Below are 20,546 nucleotides of genomic sequence, written 5' to 3'. Positions count from 1 at the left end.
GTTTTCCAGTCCCCATGTTTGGGATAAGATTACAAACATAGATGATTTCATGCTGTGCAGACCTCTGTGTTTGCACAGCAGCGACACACACCAGTCACCAATGAGCTTTTATCCACTGATAGTTCATCAGCATATTTAGTTTAGTGTGTTACATTTAGCTTAATTATCCTCGACAACAATATTCCTCTTATGGGTGTGAGTGCATTTCCATTCACTTGTTTTCATTTGCAAAAAAAAGTACAATCACCAGGAAATAGATCGCTTTTATTCTCCCAAAATACAAAATACAACAAGTGCAACAGAAACAGACAAAGCTTCTGCTTCACGTGAGGGTCGACGAGGTGTAAACGTCAAAAACATCAGATCTGTGTGGACCGATAAGACGACGGGAATCCTCCATGAAGTGCTTTGCATACGAGAGGTGGATGTAAACACGTTCATTTATTTGGTTAATTATCTGGAAATGATGTTTAAAGTTGATGGGAAATTAGATGGCGTAGCCCCGTAATTGCGCGTGATGTTGATAGCGGCGATGGGGATGACAGTAAACAGCGTTTAAAATGTAAATCTGTTTCTCTTATGGCAATTAGGGTGGGTGGAAATGTGCCATTCAAGGTAAATAATCAGTGCACACTTTAGAAAACACACACAGACACACAACCAGCTGCAAGGGGAACGAAGGGCATTGTTCGGCGTTAATGCATTTACTTCTCGAGCTAAACTTATGCCGCAGCTACAGCCTCGGAGTCATTGTAGACAGAAGTGACAGGCTAATCTCGCCCGTCCTGCGGTACTCAGAGAAATAACGCCTCCTCCTCCTCAGACGTCAGCCTTGCTCACTCTCTGCCCTAATATCTCTTCTCTCATAACAGCACAAGCAGGAATATAAACACACTGTGGCATATTGCCATGACACCAATGTTTTCAAGATCAAATACTCGGCTGCATAAAGGCAACATTTCCAGCCAAACACACTCACACAGAGAGAGAGACTCACACACTCTGCACTACAACGGCTGTCACAGGGCTATTTCACTAATCCCCAGCATGTATGTTTAATGGCGAGGGCTCAACAGGAAATGATCGGCAAATGAAACGAAGCAGCGGGTTATTACGTAGCACTCCGGTGTCAGCTCGGGCCTCGCCGCCATTAATTTTATTGTAACTCATTTCTGCGGCCCAAGTGGAGCAGGATTTAATGTTTCCATTCCCCACTCCTGCTCTGCATGACAAATTGTTTTAATAAACATATACCGGGTCATAATAAAGTAATAATAATCCTACTAGTCACCTTATATCACTGCAGTTAAATTTTCCCATAAGCCAACACTGGTTACAATGACAATTACATGGTAGCCAATCCTCGGCAAGGCAAACACAATGAGCAGATTTAATATAGTTTGTAAATATGATTAGTGTGCTGTCGCGTTATTGGAGTCTTGTATTTACATTTCTCTTGGGCCATTTTACAGTCGAGGATTTGCATTAAATAAAGCTTTTGCTCTCTTTCTCCTGCCAGAATGCCTCCCCTCGCTCCCCTTCCCAACTTAATGAAAAACACTGTTGACCGTTAATATTCCACGGATCAATCACCATTTTTAATTTTGTGGATAAATGTGCTATTGTAAGACCTTCAAAGGTCTCTCCCACCTTACATCTGTGTGTGTCTGTGTGTGTGTCCATGCTGTGTTTGTGTGTCTGAGGTTTGGTTCCTCAGTTGTTAGTGAAAGGGGAGAGAATGTGTTCACGTAATGGCTGGTGGTTATTTGCAAGGGCAATTGAATGCTACATTTCAATTATTGCCTAAATTAGTTTTTAGCACCCGGAGTCATTGCCTCTACCTGCAGTTTACTCGTGACACAAGCAGTTACATTGCAGTGTGTATTTCTGAATGCAGAAGGAGTCGCAGCATCCCTTATAGCTTATAACTCACAAATAACACTCGTCCCAGAACTCGTATAGTGATATTTCATTTCCTCCTAATTACATCCTAAGACAGTGTAACAAACTAGTCAAAACAGTAACCTTTTTTAATATATATTATACATATTATACTGCAAATTTACATAAGTATATACCAATATCATTTCCCATGTTGTTTATAATTACATTATACCTTATATATTTTGGAAACTGTCTATAATGTACATTATACATTCTATTTTTTAACTTTTTTTATAGTCTTATTGTACTTTCTTTTGGTAATTCATGTTTATTATTTATTATCTATATATTTGCTGTCAACAACTAACTAATTGCATGATTTTCTGTAAGTAATCGCGATTAATTGCGAAAATAAACGCTTATAACAGATATTTATTTATATAAATCATGTGTAGAATGCAGAATCAACACAAACATTATATTTAAATTCAGAGAAAAACAGTTTCTCACACATTTGGCGCCAAAAAAAGGCATCTTTCTTATATTCTGGAAATAGAAATAATAACAGAACCAAGTGCAGGTTGAATAAATCAATAAAATTAGACGTCACGTCCAAAACGAGCCATCGGGTAACTTTTTAAAAATGAAACTTTACGCCTAAATACCGTCCTGCCCTGTAACCAGGATGTCTCGGTTTACCTGCACACGTGACCAAAGGTTAAAAGTCAGTCGCCACCGGGAGTAAACAAATAACTGCGTTCATTTTTTGAATGCAGATTTGGGGATTAGGCAAATTGGACACACTAAATTGTCTCTATGTGGCCCCTGAAATGGACTGCTGACCTGTCCAGGGTTTACCCCGCATCTCACTCTAGTTCATCAGCTGGGATTGGCCCCAGTGAGCCTCAAGATAAGAGTGTTGGAAAAGTTTTGTCTCACGTTAGTTCACTACTCAACAAAATATAGATCTTAAATAATATCTAAAATAATATCTTGGATGCTGTAGCATATGGTTACATTATAGACAACACAACCTTGTGATAATAGAACAGTTTTACAGGAGACACTTGTTCCAGTGTGTCATTATCTTGACTCTCATTTTGAAAATTTGGATTTCACAGATGGATGATGATGTTTTTTTTAAAAAAGCATCACCTGACCTTCATGTATTTACATATTCACACATTTTTTACCGTTGTAATGACTAATTATAAACCACTGTGCCGAATACAAATCCTTTATTTAACCTTCTTTGGTCACATTTCCAAACGGCATGAGCCAACGATGTTGTTTCGTTACAGCTTTGTTCAGCGTGTCGTTCTGTCATGAAAGTTTAGAACTCTTAAGTGTCACGCGTGTGAATGTTGTCGACGCTCACGCTCGCCGTTGCCTCACACTATCATTCCTGTCTGCTCTGGTTCTGTGATGCAGCGGCGGCGGCGGCCTCGTGTGAAGTCGAGGGCCAGAGTTTGCTTTGTGTTGTCTATAGTCCTGCCTGTCACAGCTCAAAGCACCACACTAATTGTTGTCAAATGTCACTCCACTTCAGCCCGGACAGCCTCTGCAATCACATCAGTATTTTCTGCTTCATGCCTTTCATTCGTTTTCGAAGCCTTTTCTGTCTACACTCCTGCTGGTAGCCTGTAGTCGCCTCGATTTCCCTGCACATGTAACACTGAGCCGTCCAGAAACCAGAGTGACATGAAAGGGAATCTCTGCCATTGACAGTTAAATGAAATATTTATTTATGAAATCTAAAAACATGTATTCACCCTTGACTGTAGATACTGGGAACATTGACTTCTGAAGCACCGCGCCGCCGCCGCCGCCAGCGCTCGGCCCTCCAGCGAGTCATTTATGACGGCTTACAGGAACGTCTGCCCCTTTCTTCAAGTGTCTACTTGGCCCTAATTTTTCCTTTTCCGAGTCTTTTCATGAGATTCTGGGCTGAAAACATGGAAACAGTTGAGGCTCGTTCTCCTTAACCTGAAACTGGAGTAAAGATTGACATGTTGGGGGGGGTGCTGAAGTAGTCCTGCCTCCACCTTTCTTTGGATGGATTATATTTTCATTCATCCACGGTGGATCCAGGTGATTGTTAATCTCATCCAGAAGCTGTAGAAGCTCATCCTGTAAAGTCCTGATTATAAAGTGTAGCTTTGATTATTTGTCTTACAGGTCTGATCCATTTTTTTTTTTTTTACTAACTGTGATAATATATGAGTTGGCACAGCTTGTGCTTGCAGTGGTTTTTGCTCTCATCACCGAGGCCTATGAAAGGGACTCATGACCTTTACAAATGAATTCATATTTCTGTAATTGTATTCCACCCTGGCTGTCTCGTACTGTATTGGTTTCATTTTTATTGCAGTGTTTTTATTTTCACAATTTCTGAAAGAATGGGGGGTGGGGGGGTGGAAAAGTGTCATTTGTGGAGGTATTACCGTCCCATGCTGTTTTTCATTAGTTTCTCCTATGGTGAGTACTATGTGTAAGTAAGCACGGGCAAGCCACATTATTCTTCAGATTGCAGACTGGAGGGGGCCATATGTCACTGACTTGATATGTGATTTCAAATAGTACGATATTGGATTTCTGACAGAAACTAATGTTGGGTTTGTGGAAATCAGGAAATAAATATGTATTGGATTTCCCCCCCCCCTTGCCACTAATTTGTCAGTTACATCTTTTTGTTGTCGAAGCAGGAAGTGGGGATCATTTTTCTCTCGCCGGTTGCGATGATGAGAGGCTAAAAGAGCTCAAACATCAGAACAGACGCAGCTTCAGGACCAGGAAACCAAACTCAGAGGAGTGGCTCTGTTGGACGGGTCATGTCTCACAACATGTTCCTGGGTGACGATTCGGGGGGAAATCAGCTGCCACTTCCCCAGTGGATTGTAGGAAGGAGCGGGGACCCCGTTGTGACACTGAGAGCCATGAAATTTCCCACTTCTTTCACTCGATTCACAATAAACTCAACGCTTCCCGTTTAATATACAGGAATTTAAACTCGGCATCTTGACATTCATGAAAAGTAGCAGAGGAGGGAGGCTTTAGAGACCTCCCAGATGGGCAGGCATGAAGAGAGAGAGGCAACCAGAGCTGGTAATGTAGCTGCGTGTCTGTGTGTGTCTGTGTGGGGGGTGTTCAGAGATACTTGAGGCAGTCAAGAACTCATTTCAGACCCAATCCTCACCCTCTAAGTCACTCAGTCATCTCTCCTTACGACTCAGTACTAAGGACTCGTGTGTTTGACACTCTGCGTAACTCTTCATTATCCACCGGCCAAATCCAACACGGCCCCTTCAACTCTCACCTTGCAGAGGGCCCTCTTTGTCAGCCGTGACTCCCCCACCCTGTGCTTTCCAACATGGCTGGAATGCGTTCCTGTTAGTTTAAGTCTCATCTCAACTAATTAATATTTTTGCTTATAGCTGCTGTAGTACCCGTGGGAGGCCCCTTAATTAATCATTTATAAATCTACACAGCCTCCCAGTTTATTAGTCTCTGCCTTTGGCGTTGGCTGACTGCATTGGGAAACCGCAAATGATTAGTTACAGGAACGAAAGCTTTGCCTCCCCCCCCCCCATCCCTCCCTTGTTTGCAGCTGATTAGGGCCTCACACAGAGGTATTTCCACAGCCCTGCTCTGCACTTTAATTCATCCGGAGCACCTGACACATTATTCACTCTCCCACCTCCTCTGATCCTCTGCCTGTTGTGTGAGCCAGTGTTTTCTCCTCGGCCACGGCGAGGCATGGCGATCAGTTAAAGGGCTCGGTCAAAACAAAAAGGCAGCGCACCAAACATGGAAGAGATGAAGGGTAACGCCGAGCGGGATCACTCGCAGCTGAGCCTGGGCTCGGCCGCCATGGAGACGCACGCATACGGTGTTTTCTGCACTCTCTGTTTGGGATCAGGACGAGGACGCGAGCAAAACTGCGTCAGTGATTGACTCCCTCGCGCCGGAGACCTGAAGCCATGTCTTCACTTTATTGGAAACGAGGCAATATTTCAATCAGTTTAACACTAAAATAAATTAATTGAATCAACTGAAAGCAGCGTGGGAGGTTTTCATAATGTCTGTGCACTCTCAGGGAAGAACGCCTCATGCAACAGGGTTCCTTCATCCAATTAGACCTCTGCTGGCTGGCTCACATCAGCCTCGCACCGCTCAACATTCCACCTTATTGCTGCCTTTTTATCCCTTTTATCATCAAAGTGACTGCACTTTACCCCGGCACATTCTGCAGGTAAAGATAGAGAGACCCTCCTAGAGATGGACTAATTACGTTATAAGAGTCAAACTGTGCCGTTCTGAATAGCCTGCTACACATCCACCCGCGGTGGTTAATCCTAATGTTGAAATGATGTGAGAGTGGAGGTGTAGAGTTAAACCATATTGCAGTGGAAATGTGGCTTAAATGTATAATATAACAGCAAAATCAGGCCCTCTGGCTGTAAAAAAAAAAAATGACATTACTTGATAAGCGGTTTTTCTATTCCCAGAAGGCCTCGGCTTCCCGTCCAAATACACAGAGTCTAGTTTGCCACAAACTGGACTTTGTTGGCCTCATCACACAGTTATTTGTTAATCAGCGCAGCAGCACCCTCCTCGCACAGATAACACAGACAGGAAAACATAATCATACAAGAGCACAGGAGGGAGAGAGGGAGACGGGCTTCACAGAGAAGGTAATTACATTCGTATCCGTATACATGGTGACAGCAAATGTGCGGCTGTTTTTGTCGCGTGAGGACCAATTACTTTTATTGAAATGTGTTGCAATTTCCCATTTTTTCTCCCCCAATTGTGATGGGTCTATTACCAATGCCTAGGAGACTAACTAGATCAAAGGAAGGAACTGTATAATATACTGCTGCATGTGCACTGTGTCTTAAGCAGTGAACATGCAGACTCGCAGTGTTGCCGTTACTGCCTCGGTTAATGGTGTAATTATTCCAGTATAAAAACCTTTAAATAATAAGAAGTAATTATAAATTGGAACGAGAATACATGAGAATACACCATCTCTCTTTGAGTCTGAATATGCCTAAAAACATACTGAAAAGAGAAAACTATTAAATATTGAAATACCACTTTATTTATGTTCCAAACCAGTGGTCTCAAAGTGGCGGCCCGGGGGCCACATGTGGCCCTCCAATTGATTTCATGTGGCCCTCCAAACAATATCAAGTTGTAAAAAGTAATTTATGTATGTTTTGTTTTTAATTAGTTGATTAAATTTGCATCATAAATATGTTTTTTTTTTTAATTGTAAAATGTTGTTTCATATTAAAGCAAGCGCTTTTATTTTGAAATGATCCAATCCAACTTTATTTGGTCCATTTACAGTGGACCAAAGTGATGTACAGAATAATGGATTAAAGACAGAATAAGTAAAAGACAGAAAAGCTCACACAAGGCAATGGAGTACATATAAAAAAGGAATCAATACTTCATATTGATATATCATTTTGTGCTCATATAGTCCACCATGACTGTTGCTTTTCCCAAAAAAAGTTGAGAAGAGACACTCAGTGGCCCACAGGTCATTTGAGTTTGAGACCCCTGTTCTAAACTATGGTCACAATCTCTGCTTAAGAGACCAGTAAAAGGTTTCCATAGTATTTTTCTGCATTTTCATGTGGAATAGTACCAAAAATATCCAGCCCGAACCATTACACGCTTCTCAGTCGAAACGCAAGCCTGACCAAGGACTTTGCTGTTCCAAACCCAACTGTACCATGATGGAAACCCAGGTGTAGTAAAGTACAGGTGCAACAATTAATCGAAATTTAACCGAAATCGCAATATGACCTACTGCAATTTTCAAATCGCAGGAGGCGCAATATGTGTTATTGTGCCAAAATGTGTCAGAATATAATTTTAGATGAATTATTGTCTCGCCTCATACACATCAGACTGAAGGGAACATCTTTGTTTCTCACAGAGCTGCACAAATATCACACAATGAGTATTTTAAATAAATTTTTTTGAATGAAAATTAGAATAACGATGATGTAAAAATGACCATTTCCTGAAAATAATCACAATTAGATATTTATTCAAAATCTATTTACCCTCTGTTTTACCTCTGACACTCTGATATGATTCGAATCATCATACAGATGCAACCTTCCTCACTCTCGGTTGAACTTGCTTACTCTTTGGTGAGTCTTGACGCTTTGTTCCCTCTGTGTGCACAAGGCTGAATGATGAGTTTGAAAAAAAGCAGAGAGAAAATAAAGAGATTTAGATGTTTTGGCCTTGGCATCGTTCACTGAATGACACAGCAGCTGTGGAAATGTTGTGGATGTCATACATAGGGGCCAGTCACCGTAACGGCAACAAAGGTGTGTAATGTACAATAAGTGTTTTTCCATCGATAAAATATGCGTCTGTTAAATTGACCAGAATCGACAGATTGCAAACAAAACGTTAACCTTCTGAAACTTGATGGAAACGAGGCAAAGCTAAAAACGACTAATACACCACATTCAGCTGAAGTGTGGGACAGAGCCTTGGGCAGGTCTTTTCTCCTTGCGTCGTTTGTTTAGATTAAATTTTAGTTTTCAAAATTGCACACACAACTAAAATGACTAAAAGCAATATCCTTTGAAAAGCCACCTCCTTTGTGCACTTATTCCCACCTTTTCCATTATTTCTCGCTCTGTCTTCCGTCTCTCCGTCGCTTTGTTGAACACCTAAATTAAAACATGTGAAATATTGAATTTTTTTTGTATGAATGATGCTCCTCAGTGTCTTTGATTTGTTTGTGCAATAATGAAACTCTTATCACTCCTACAAGCTATTTGGTCGTGAAATTGCGGCGCCACAAATCTGACACATTAGAAGCCATGATGTGTTCTGGAGGAGATGTACGAGGGTGCTGTCATTTCGATGCTGCTTATTTACACAGTGATAGTAATAGACCTCAGGTCCGTTTCATGAAGTGAGCTCATCATTGTAAGCTAAAGTGTAACTGCAATGATGGCAAACTGGATCAGTGCTGCCTTTCTCAACCAAACAAACTGCGGATGAGTCGTACGTTATTAAGTATAAGTATAGGTTTGATATGGGTCAAAGTGACAGCGACTTAAATGCAACGTGATCCATAACCATAAATATCACGTAATCGGTTTAATCCAGTATGAGCCCGGTTGCAGGTGATGCAGATGACCAGAGGTGGAAAGTAGGCTAATGAATTACATTTACTCGCGTTACTGTAATTGAGTAGATTTGTTGTGTATTTTTACTTTTTAAAGTAATTTTTAAAATGTGTAATTTTACTTTTACTTAAATATGTTTTTTTTACTGTACTTCACTATGTTTGAAATCACATCCGTTTTTGAGTAAGATAAATAAATAATAATAAATCACACACTGGAATGATGAGGACAGGTGAACGATGAGGACAGGTGAATGATGAGGACAGGTGAATGACGAGGACAGGTGAACGACGAGGACAGGTGAGTGTTGAGGACAGGTGAATGACGAGGACAGATGAGTGACGAGGACAGGTGAATGACGAGGACAGATGAGTGGCGAGGACAGGTGAATGACGAGGACAGGTGAATGACAAGGACACGTGAACAATGAGGACAGGTGAGTGAAGAGGACAGATGAGTGACGAGGACAGGTGACTGTCGAGAACAAGTGAGTGACGAGCACAGGTGAGTAAAGAGGACACATGAGTGACGAGGACAGGTGAATGACGTGGGACAGATGAGTGACAAGGACAGATGAGTGACGAAGACAGGTGAGTGAAGAGGACAGATGAGTGACGAGGACAGGTGAACCACTGGGACAGGTGAGTGACGAGGACAGGAAAAACAATTCATGTTACATTTGTGTCCCTTGTCCTTTTTGCGTGACATGAGAAAAACCCTTGTTAAAAAGTAACAAAGTAACTTTTACTCAGAGTACATTTTAAACAAGTTACTTTTTTAATTTTGGAACATTTTTAGAGCAGTACTTTTACTTGTACTTAAGTAAAATGTTAGCAAAATACTTGACAAACATACAGTTACAAAACGTCAACATGGTGTTGGCTATACGTCACGATTTTGGAGGCTCCAAAACAGGAGTTTATATTCTTAAGGGTGATGTCACTCATGATTACCACTTGAGACCAAAGCTAACAGAGTTAGAGACGCAGGACAAGATTCCTTTGCATCAGCTGGCTGAGGAGTGTCGTAAAGAGCAGCAGACACAGCAAAGCACAATGGAAACAGAAGAGGCCCAACATCATTAGATTGTTACCTGACACTGGTCACTCTGCACAAAACACCTGATACTGAGAGACTATAGGCAGCCTGTGTACAGGGACACACTTCATGTGAGGCTGATGCTCACTGACATGGATTCAACCTGCTGGCTGCTGCTCATTTGTGACCCTACAGTTCATTTGCGCACACCACTGTGTATGTACCATATATACAGTGAGTAACCCGGCTACTTACTTGCTATATAGTTCATCCAGCACAGTGACAAGACAACACTTCAACTCCACTAATGTAACTAAGGATGTCCACACTCACTCTGGCCCGAGTAATAGTTTGTCGCTGTGAATCCAGACTTGCAGCTGTGACCAAAAATCTCACATCCTGTTCTCATAAACGAGCAAACTGGGGGCCTTTCAGTTTGCAACAGCGGCTTCTATCTTCATAATTCTTCGCCGCGCGAGTGCACGACAGGCGGAAGCCTCTTGTAAAGTCTGAGTCTGGGCTTTGTTTTGAGCACTCAACTGTACTGTTTGATATTATTCTTGTGTAGGTGGTAAAAAGCGTTAGTGCTGTTTGAGCCTATTGTGTGTCTGCGCGCATAATAACAACGGTGTTTCTGGTCTGTGTCAAATATTCTGTCTCCAAACCAAGTGCATGCAACAGATCTAAAGCCCAGTGGATACACTGTGTTAGTTAGGTGTCAATATTTGCTGATATGAGCCTTAAAGTGACATGTGACATGGATCTGTGTTTGTTTGTTGATATGCACCAATCTAAAACTATATAAAATGCTCATATAAAATGCTTTGGTCAACTAAACCCTATTGGATTGGTGGTATTTGCACACACACCAATAAGTGTCCTCTGCATTAAACCCATCTTTACTACACACCAGTATTGAACACAAGCCGGGTGCAGGAGCAGTGGGCAGCACTTACCTGCACCCGGGGAGCAATGGGGGATTGGGTGCCTTGCTCATGGGCCCGCCCAACGACCTTCCGGTTACAAGCCCAATTTCTTTCCTCTTGGCCATGGGCTTAGTAGTTTAGGGACTTACTGGGGCTTGTTTGTTTTTAATTGTTCATGATGATAGGCCTTCCTCTGTTATAGAATGCTCTATATTTTTCTATATATATTTTTACATTATATTTACAACACAAAAAAAGATGTGCATTCATGTATACAGATAATTTTTAACCATAAAATGCATTTTCTGGATAAAAATGTAAAACATCACTTCATTTACATTGAAAGATTTGACTAATTAATGGCAATTTTAAATGTAATTAATTTTAGAATACATTTTTTGTGTTAATTTTAGAATTAATACAAAGGAAGGTTTTGTATAAATGAATAGGAAAAACAAAATAGATATCAAGGCTTCCCATAGCCTTTGCTTAATTTATCTTAGATGCTTGTTTATTATTGTATATTTGCCTAAAGGATATTCTGCTGTGCTGCTGTTGGTTGAAAGTACCAGACCAAGGCCTGTAATCATCATGGCTGCAATAATGAAGCCATTCTCATGCTTATGGAACAGCATAATTATAGTTTGGCTTGAATTTAAGTAGCAAATCTAGCTCTAACTCGTTTTTTTGGTACAAAATAAGTCACTTGTTAAAGACAGAGGACGTGCCGTGCTTCCAAGAAAACGTGTTTATGAAAAATTCATGGTCTCATGAAACAATGGGTTTCAGTCGGGAACCAAACAACATCCTCCACTGTCAACACCCTGTGTTTTGTTGACCAATATTCACCCCAACATGGGCTTATTTGTCTGTTTGTATGTGAAGTTGCCACAAGTTGCTAATGGTTGGTGACAAATGGCAATAATTTATTCTAACGTAAAAAGAAAGAGCACAGCAACGCTGTCAAATCCTTTTTACATCATTTTCAATCGCACTTGCGTTGAACTTTGACTTTTATGCGTTTGTGACTAAAACAAGGCTTTAAGTCACACACGCAGGCGTCAGTATATCAGTGGTCCTCTGCAGATATACGGCACATAAAGAAATGAAAGCGACATCTGAGTGATGAGCGAGTCATCCCTCGTGGCTTATGGTTACAGAGACAAGACAGAGGAACTTTAAGGCTCGGGATTTGTGACACGATGTCCAGTGCAGTCGTCCTAATGGAATCTAATAGAACCTTGATATCTTTCACTTAAAGATGAGTGTTGCTGTGATATAGCGCTCAGGCGTCATCTGGGCTTGTGGGCCGTCTAAGCCAGAGAAATATTAGCTTTTAAAGTATGTGTTCTTTCCTTTTTTTTAATGTCTGATCCGAAGTTGAACCACAAAAAAAGCCATCAACACACATCTGAATTGAAACGCTGAGAATCCTCTTTCTCTTCTTGCGTTGATGCCTTAATAAACTAAACAGTTTTTATTCGAGCCGCCATCCGTATCTATCTTGTAAAGACAAAAGGCTGGATCGCGCCGACACCGACGAAAACAATGTCATCCACTTGGCTGTTAAATAATCACAAGTGACTAAACATCCCGTTCTCTTACATGTGTCTATACTTCTTTTCACGACCACATAGTGCATCAGGACAAGAGATGAATCAATATTTGAGATAGCTACTAAATTATGCATTTAAAAGGATGGCGAGCCATTTAGCACTGAGAGCTTCTACTTGTAAAGCAGGGGCCTTTCACTGGACCTTCATTGGTTTAGTGGTGTTATTGTGCACCATTACAGCGAAATCAGACCATTTTGATAATGGCTTTCTATTAGTGACCTTAGATGAAAGAATAACATATAATCTGCCTCTAAACTAATGTGTTTTCCCTGCAAGGACAAATAATTTGGTTTAGAAACTGGCACCTTCCCAGTTAGAGGCATCCATTTATCAATGACGCACACACACACACACACGCACACACACACACACGCACACACAGGTTTGTGCAGCTGGGCTCTGCATTGACTTCCATTCATTTGTACATCCTAGACAAAGGATTAACCCGAACCGTAACCATAAACATCGAATGGTCTAACTCTAACTCTAACCTGACCACAATTCAAATGTTTGGTCCGAACTGAACCAGTTTCTCCTCCTTTCACCTCATTAGGAGCAGTTTTGGTCTCCATGAGGGCTACTGCCTCTGACAAGGTCAGTGTTTATAACAGAAAGGATCCTCAAGTGGTGAAGAATACAAGTGCACACACAGGTTTGCACAGCTATTCTTGTTTAGACACTGTGTATACTTGTTGCCCTTAAAGTCCTTAACCTCAAATCTTACATCTATCTAATAAGAACTAGGCTTTGGTCCCCATGAAGACTACCAGTCCTTAAGGCCCTGGTATACATCGAATTGTGTCATCAACATACAATGCACAGGTTACACATGCAGCCCAGATTTTGGAAATGCAGGCAAAGAGGGCGTTGGGTGCTCTACGGACTAGGCTTTGGCCCCCATGAAGACTACTGGTCCTTAAGGCCATGGGTCCGCGCACAGCGCACACAGACCCACTGCACACCGTGCGCATGACCACCAGATTTTGGAAGTGTGCAAAGAGGGCATTGGGTGCGATAGAAGAAGTAGTCCTGCTAAGGATAGTCATTCGAGCCTCAACCTGGCAACCCTCTGGCAATCATTCTCTTCTTCTTTGGTGGAAATGCGTCCAGACTTGCACCGCCACCTGATGGTGAAGTCAGATACTACAGGACGCTATACCAGGGTCTGCGATATGTGCCGGCACTTCGCAGCGCAGTAAACCAGGGCCTTTACGAGGTCACTGTTTGTACCTGAAATAACAAAAACACATGTATACCCACACACACAAGCATAGGCACACACATTTACACAATCAGTGAGGGCAGCAAATCACCCCTGCAACACCAGAGGAAGAGAAAAGACCCGGTCACCTTGTAAAAGGCAAATTGCTGGGGCCACAAATGAAATGAAATGGCTAATAAAATGACTTGGCATGGGCCGCTCATTAAGAAACAGGCATGTCGCAGCTTTTCTGCTATTTACTCACCTGTCTAAAGCATAACACCCAATTGGCACCTTTGTCCAGATTGAACTGGAGAATGACTCGATAATCTGACGATTAGGTATTTGGAGTAATTGGGTTTGGTGCCAGTGAGGGAGATTTCTTGACTGTTGGAAGTCTCTGGTAGTCGTCCATTCCTAGCTCCTTGGTATAATTACTCTGACAGTGCTGTGGCCACAGGGCCTGTGAGCAGGGCTGCTTTTTAAACTGTAAATTATGAAGGATTAGCATTTATGAATTTTAAATCAGGACAGTGGTAGGAGACACTAAAGCTGCTTAGTGACTGCGAACGGCGGCGTCTAAGCAGGCGGCTCTGCACCCCTCACTCTCCAAGCTGTTCGCGGCGTGTGTATTGTGTTTGTGTGCGTGTGACAAACGTGTGTTTATTCAAACACAAAATGTTCAGACCGGACTCCCACTATTGGCTTCGAGCAAATAAAGATCTGACATCTTAACATCAGCCCCGTCCCAGCCTTCTCTGGCTTTGTGTGTGTTTGTGTGTGTGTTTGAAGGAAAGTATGGGTGCGTTTGCCAACTCATTCAGGGTGCATCTCCCCTGTCACTCCTTCTCAGGCTGGGGTTCTGCTTCTCACTGGCGTGTCACACTATGCAGAATATCCAATGGGTGATTATGTTAATGTGGGACTTGATCCATGTTAAATTATGCATAATGGATTGATGTGGCACAAAGTCATCAATTAGACGGATATCAGCACTAAAAAGTGTGACGCAGCATCGTTTGCTCTTCTCCACCGTTTTTGGTTACGGAGAGGCAGTGAATGACAACTAGGACTAAAACTGGTCTTTTAAAGGCGACATAGACCGGATTAACGCTGCGTTTGTGTGTGTATCTGTGTCATTACCTCGTTTATGAAACCCTAAAGTTTCAGAACAAACAGTTCAGCCACTGCTGAGAAAATAAGGTTTTATGGTTTTCCTGGGCTCTGCGAAGCGGATCGGCACTTCCGTATGCTGATGATGTCATCAGTATACCTCACCACTCCTCTCGCCACCGTAGCGCCTCCTGGTGCCGGCACTAGTCCGGGCACATCCGGTTGCGTACATTCAACCGCAGAAGAGGAAAAACTACTCTCGTTGTAGCTGCTGAGATGCAGAGCATCCACCGTGCCAGAGGGGGAGCTGTGTATCTGAGAGCTGGCCTATCTATTACGTCACTTCCAGGTACCTGGCCAATCACAGGACAGTGGGAAAGCTCTCGTTGGCTGGCCAATCACAACACAGTCCACGTTCTGGGGGTGTGGTTTTGGTCTGAAACAACGCGGCTGACCAGAGCGTCAGCGAGGAGATATTTTGATCAGCTCGTTTGCAGCGACTAGGAGGTTTTTAACCATGAAAACAAGTTAATATATGTAAGTAGACCTCCATAACTAACATATATGTGCGATACAAGCATTCAATGTCACCTTTAAAACACATGTAAACATGAACTAAAATTGCACTAAATCAAGAGCTCAGAGAATTTAATATTTTAAAGTTCGTTTATAGCCATAATATTTGGAATAGCTGCCGAAAAACCACCAGCTAATCCTAATATTAAGCCTAATAATAAGAAGCTGAAACAGGGGCGTGTTGCAGATGCATGGACACGTACTCAATGCTCTGGTTTAGTTCTGTTCCGCCTGTTGCTCTGTGTTTTCTGCCCGTGTGTGTGTCCACCTGTCTGCCTCACAGCTGACCTTGCTTTGTTGCACTTTTACAGTCACCGTGCTCCTCAGCTGAGGTGCGATGTCCATGATTGGCATGTAGTGATATTCCGTGGTGGGTGAGGTTTTGGGACCGACACCGCCAGAGGCTTCATATCACACCTCTAGGAGCTGCTGTCTTGCACCAGGGTCACTGAGCCGTGACCTCCAGCCTGCGGTGTTAACTGGTTTAGCCAGGTGGCAATAGCTGGAGGTGGATGATTCCGTGGGCTGAACATTAAAAACCCCCGTGAGCTGATGAACCCCAGAGTGTAGGACAACACCTTCTTGTAGCCAAGCTCTCACTCTCTCTCTCGCTCCAAACATAACAGTGTCCACATGTTCCTCTGGTGTTTTACCAACCTGTTTCTTGTCAACACAGTCGACACTCCATGCACCTAACATAGCCTTGCAGTGCTGCTTCTCCAAAAATGGCCAAAAGTGATTAAAAAGAAGATGGGGGAGTTTGCTAATCTTCCCAGGCAGGTTATTCCAGAGAGAGGAGGTCCAAGTGATGACCAGGCTCATATGGTTAGGAGATGTCAGGGATATATTTAGAGGCAGAACCACAAAGGGCTTTGAAAGTTATATTTAGAAGCTTATTATCAATTTTAAAAATGAACTGGGAGCCAATGAAGAGCAGTAGTGTTGTTACTAGTAGACCTAAGTCACCAGAAGTTGAACCCCCCCCCCACACATCTATTACACAGTAATTTGATGCGGTAGTGAATGCAGATTGTATCCATTCAAAAAGTGTTTTTTAATCACTGACAATGGCGCTGAACAATGAATTTCAGTTTAAAAACAATGCAATTAACAAATTGCAAAGTGTGCAATTTCATTCTTCTCCTTCTGACAGGTCCGTCATCCTCGCAATAGCATATGGACTAATGACTGTTTTTATGGTGACACATGGTAATGCTCCATCACATTTAAATCCATTAAACAGTGAATATTGAACTTATCGCAGAACAAATTCACAACTTCAGTGTCCGTCAGAAAAATTGCAATTTGATATTTTCCACAAATCGTTCGTCCTGCTCTCCAGTAATAGTTGTCAGCTGTGTTCCTGCTCTGTTGTCCCGTGAAACAATATTTATAGAGAAACTATGTTGTTGCATTCTGAAAGCGTGAGGAATATGAAGAAATAAGAACGCGGAACGCCCCCCGACACCACAAGGCCACTTCTCAGAACATTTTCGTGAAATTCGAAGTGTCTGTTTTGCTACTTTGCTCGAGCAGAGGATCTTCTCTCGCACTCTGAGGCATAAGTGGACACCATTTATTGATTTTCTTTCAAGCCGGATTGCATTGATTGCTGCAAATATGGCAGACGAATCCAGCTGGTTGTGCGTCCACTGGGACAAAGTGGGGAGGCAGACAGGGAGCTGAGGCGGGGCGTGCCACAGCAGGGGGCCAGGCTTCATTACACAAGCTAAGAGCCCACTGGCCTGCCCCAGACCCCCCCCCCCCCGCCCCACACTGTTCATCCTCTACTTACCCCCAAATTAAACTGAGAGCTTTTTAATTATTTATCAATACCGTGCACTCATCGTGGATCAATCAGTGTGAATGGTTTTCAGACATAATGAAGGAGCCTGCTCCGATGGACTTGTGAAAATTGATCGGGATCTTTGCCATTATGCCTTAAGTAAAGATGAGCTGTGGCGAGTGTGGTGTTGGTAATTTAAGGTTTGGGCTGCGATGAAGTGGAGCGCCGCGAGCACTCTCCCCTGCCTGCACACGAGTGTGCTTCAGTAAAGCCCAACAGTCGCTGCTGTGCTGAGAGGCCATCTCATCCTCTGTCATTAATCAAGCTCTTAAACAGGACACCTCATCTTATCATCACATCACATTGCACTCACAGAAGAGGGCACGGCATCTTCCTGGGGCCAGAAGCACCACATGTCTCCTCGGAGAACACTTCTCACAGCGAATTACACAGATCCTCACCACTCCCTTGGTTTAGTAAAGCTTGATTCATTGTGCTTCTCAGGCTTCTGAATGAACCTAAGCAACCTTAGCTTTCCCTCTCTGCCTCCATATTTCTCTGCGGGTGCATCTTGTCAAGCCGAGTGAGGAACTATTCCATCAGGAATTATTAGCCAGAGACACACAATGCAATCTAATTTCATACCACCACATTCAATCACTGTGAATTCAGTATTGCAGGGGCAGTAAATAAGACATGGAGTGCAGGTATTTCAAAATGAATTAATGTCTGCAGATGAATTTCTTTACCGGAGTCTTATGAAATTAGAAAAATATCACCTGTCATTCACTTACATTTCTATCCATTTAAGCGCTCTGTGTGTGTGTGTGTGTGTGTGTGTGTGTGTGTGTGTGTGTGTGTGTGTGTGTGTGTGTAAAGACTGTGATGTTGAATTCGGCGGATTGTTAGTGAGGGGAACACGCCGGCATAAAGCAGGACAGTATAATGAGATTCTTTTTTTTTCTGGTGGGGGTGGAATTGGATTATAGGGGACTTATTTGTTTGTGATATTGAGCACCGCAAAATAAATTCCCACCTATTCAAATTGAAATCAGACCTAGGTGCATCAGATAATCCTTTTTAAGATAGTCTGAACTGACAGTCCAAGCCCACACACTGGAAAGAAATAATCTATCACTAACAAAACAGATATATAGCTTACCTTGCCAAAAGCATTCCCAAGATTTTTCACAAATATTTACCAGTCAAGTATGTGCTTGTTTTGGGTTTTTTTTTTTTTCCTCTCCTTGAGGCATAAACAGTGACATCCATATTCATAGGGAGTTTTTAGCCTGACTTCCAATCATCATGTCACAAAGAGTCTTAGCAAAAGCACCTTCCCAATAGCTCAGTTTCTCGCTGGATCAGGAAACCTGATTTTGTTTTGAATCCCGCAGCCTTTTGAGATGTCAGGCCGCATCAGGGAGGAAGCCGGTGACGGCTGCGGTTATACGCCGTGGCGCTGGCTGCTCGGGAATCTCTCTGAAATGGCTTATTTCTGAGGGAGTGTTGAGACATAAACCTGAAAGACGGACAAGGTTTAGTGTGAAGATGAGCAGTGGGCCGCCGCTGTGAGGATTTGATGTCGGTGGTGTCGGTGGTTGCGTCGGAGAGTGTGAGAGACTCTAATGTGAGAAGGGATGAAGCGGAGACACGGCGGAGACGGCGGCAGTGGGCAGCTGGGTGTAAAGCAACCTTGACATGAACCCAAACCACATGTGAACCTCCAATTACATTTCTGCTAATGCTGCTAGCATTCATATGAGCAACTTCGTGCTTTATCTCCAGTGTACCTGCGTGATGTGAGGTAACATCTGATGCTACTGAGGACTCTTCTATTATCCCCACCCACTGTGTCCTAATGGAGCTTTAGGCCACTTCTTAAAGCCTCTTGCGTTCGGCTGAGGTTCCATTTATACTTAAATGCTAGTTAGGGGTAGGCGATACTGCAAATGTTGGTATCAATCCGATACCAAGTAATTACAGGGCCAGTATTGCCGTTGCCGATACCGATACTTTTTACTTGAAAATGCCTGATCATTGAATGATTTTGTACTTTTGCCTAGGTTTTTACAAAAAGAATTAACATAATTAAATCTATAACCTGTCTGTAGCCTAAATAGGAATACTAATCTTCCTTCAACAGATACACAAACGGATTTGAGAGAGGCTGGAAATCTTAAGTGTATATTTTTGAGTTCCAGTAAAACAATTAAGATTTATTTCAACTGACTGAATATATGATAATAGTTTAATCTCTCTGCTAAATTTCATCTCTGTAACATCATCATCATCAATTACACTTGAAAAACAACATTAATTAATGCCGGAAATAACTTTCACTTCGATATTTGGATCGAACCGCCCACCCCTACGGCCCGTGTCAGTTTGGAGCACCACGCACGCATACTCGATCTTACACTCTCTTCCAAGTCCACTGACTTCATTTGGCGTTCTTCAAAAGCTCGTCCTCTTCTTCGTTGTCGTCTTCTACGGCGACCAAAACAGGAGTGCGCCACCAACTGGCCTGGCAAGTGTGGAAAGTGAAAGCCATGTGGAGCATGTGGTCAGAAAATGTTGGTACAGCCTATGTCTATGGATACCGCAAAGGAGTAGAGAGTAGGGGTGGGTCAAAATATCGATTTGGTGATATATCATCAGCCTTCCTCGTGCAATATAATAATCTATACGCAAATATCGTTATTTTAATTAGCAAATGAAGGAGCTCTAAACTTCCTGCCGGTTTCACTCGCTGGGCGTCGCGACTTGATGCCTCCTTGCAGAAGTTACTCCATCCACGTACGGACGTTTGTGTTTTCTCCAGTCAGACAGATATCGCGACGTATCGCTGTACGATTGTCGTGCAATATATTGATTATCACAGAATCGTCGTATCGCGATATTATTGGTATCGTGGGCCATGTATCGCATACCGTACCTCTCATGAGCCACGTGTGCTTGTGTTTACAGGCCTGTAAACACATGCTGGACGATGTTGTCCGAGAGTTTAAACATCACAGCTCTCACTGTTATTAATATTTCAATAATATGTCTTCCCTTTCCCCCCCTCTGTCTTCTCTCTTGTTACGCATCTTTCTGTATTTGTTTCTCTCTTTCTACAAAACTGTCTTTGAAGGGGAGATTAAACCTCGTGGATTATAGGGCGGAGTGGGTTGGAGAGTCGTTGTTTGAGAAGCACACATATGTGCTCGATTTTCTCTGCGTCTTGAGTTA

This window comes from Solea solea, chromosome 5, assembly GCF_958295425.1.
Source record: "Solea solea chromosome 5, fSolSol10.1, whole genome shotgun sequence".
Classification (NCBI taxonomy): Eukaryota; Metazoa; Chordata; class Actinopteri; order Pleuronectiformes; family Soleidae; genus Solea; species Solea solea.
This window is presented reverse-complemented; position numbering follows the sequence as displayed.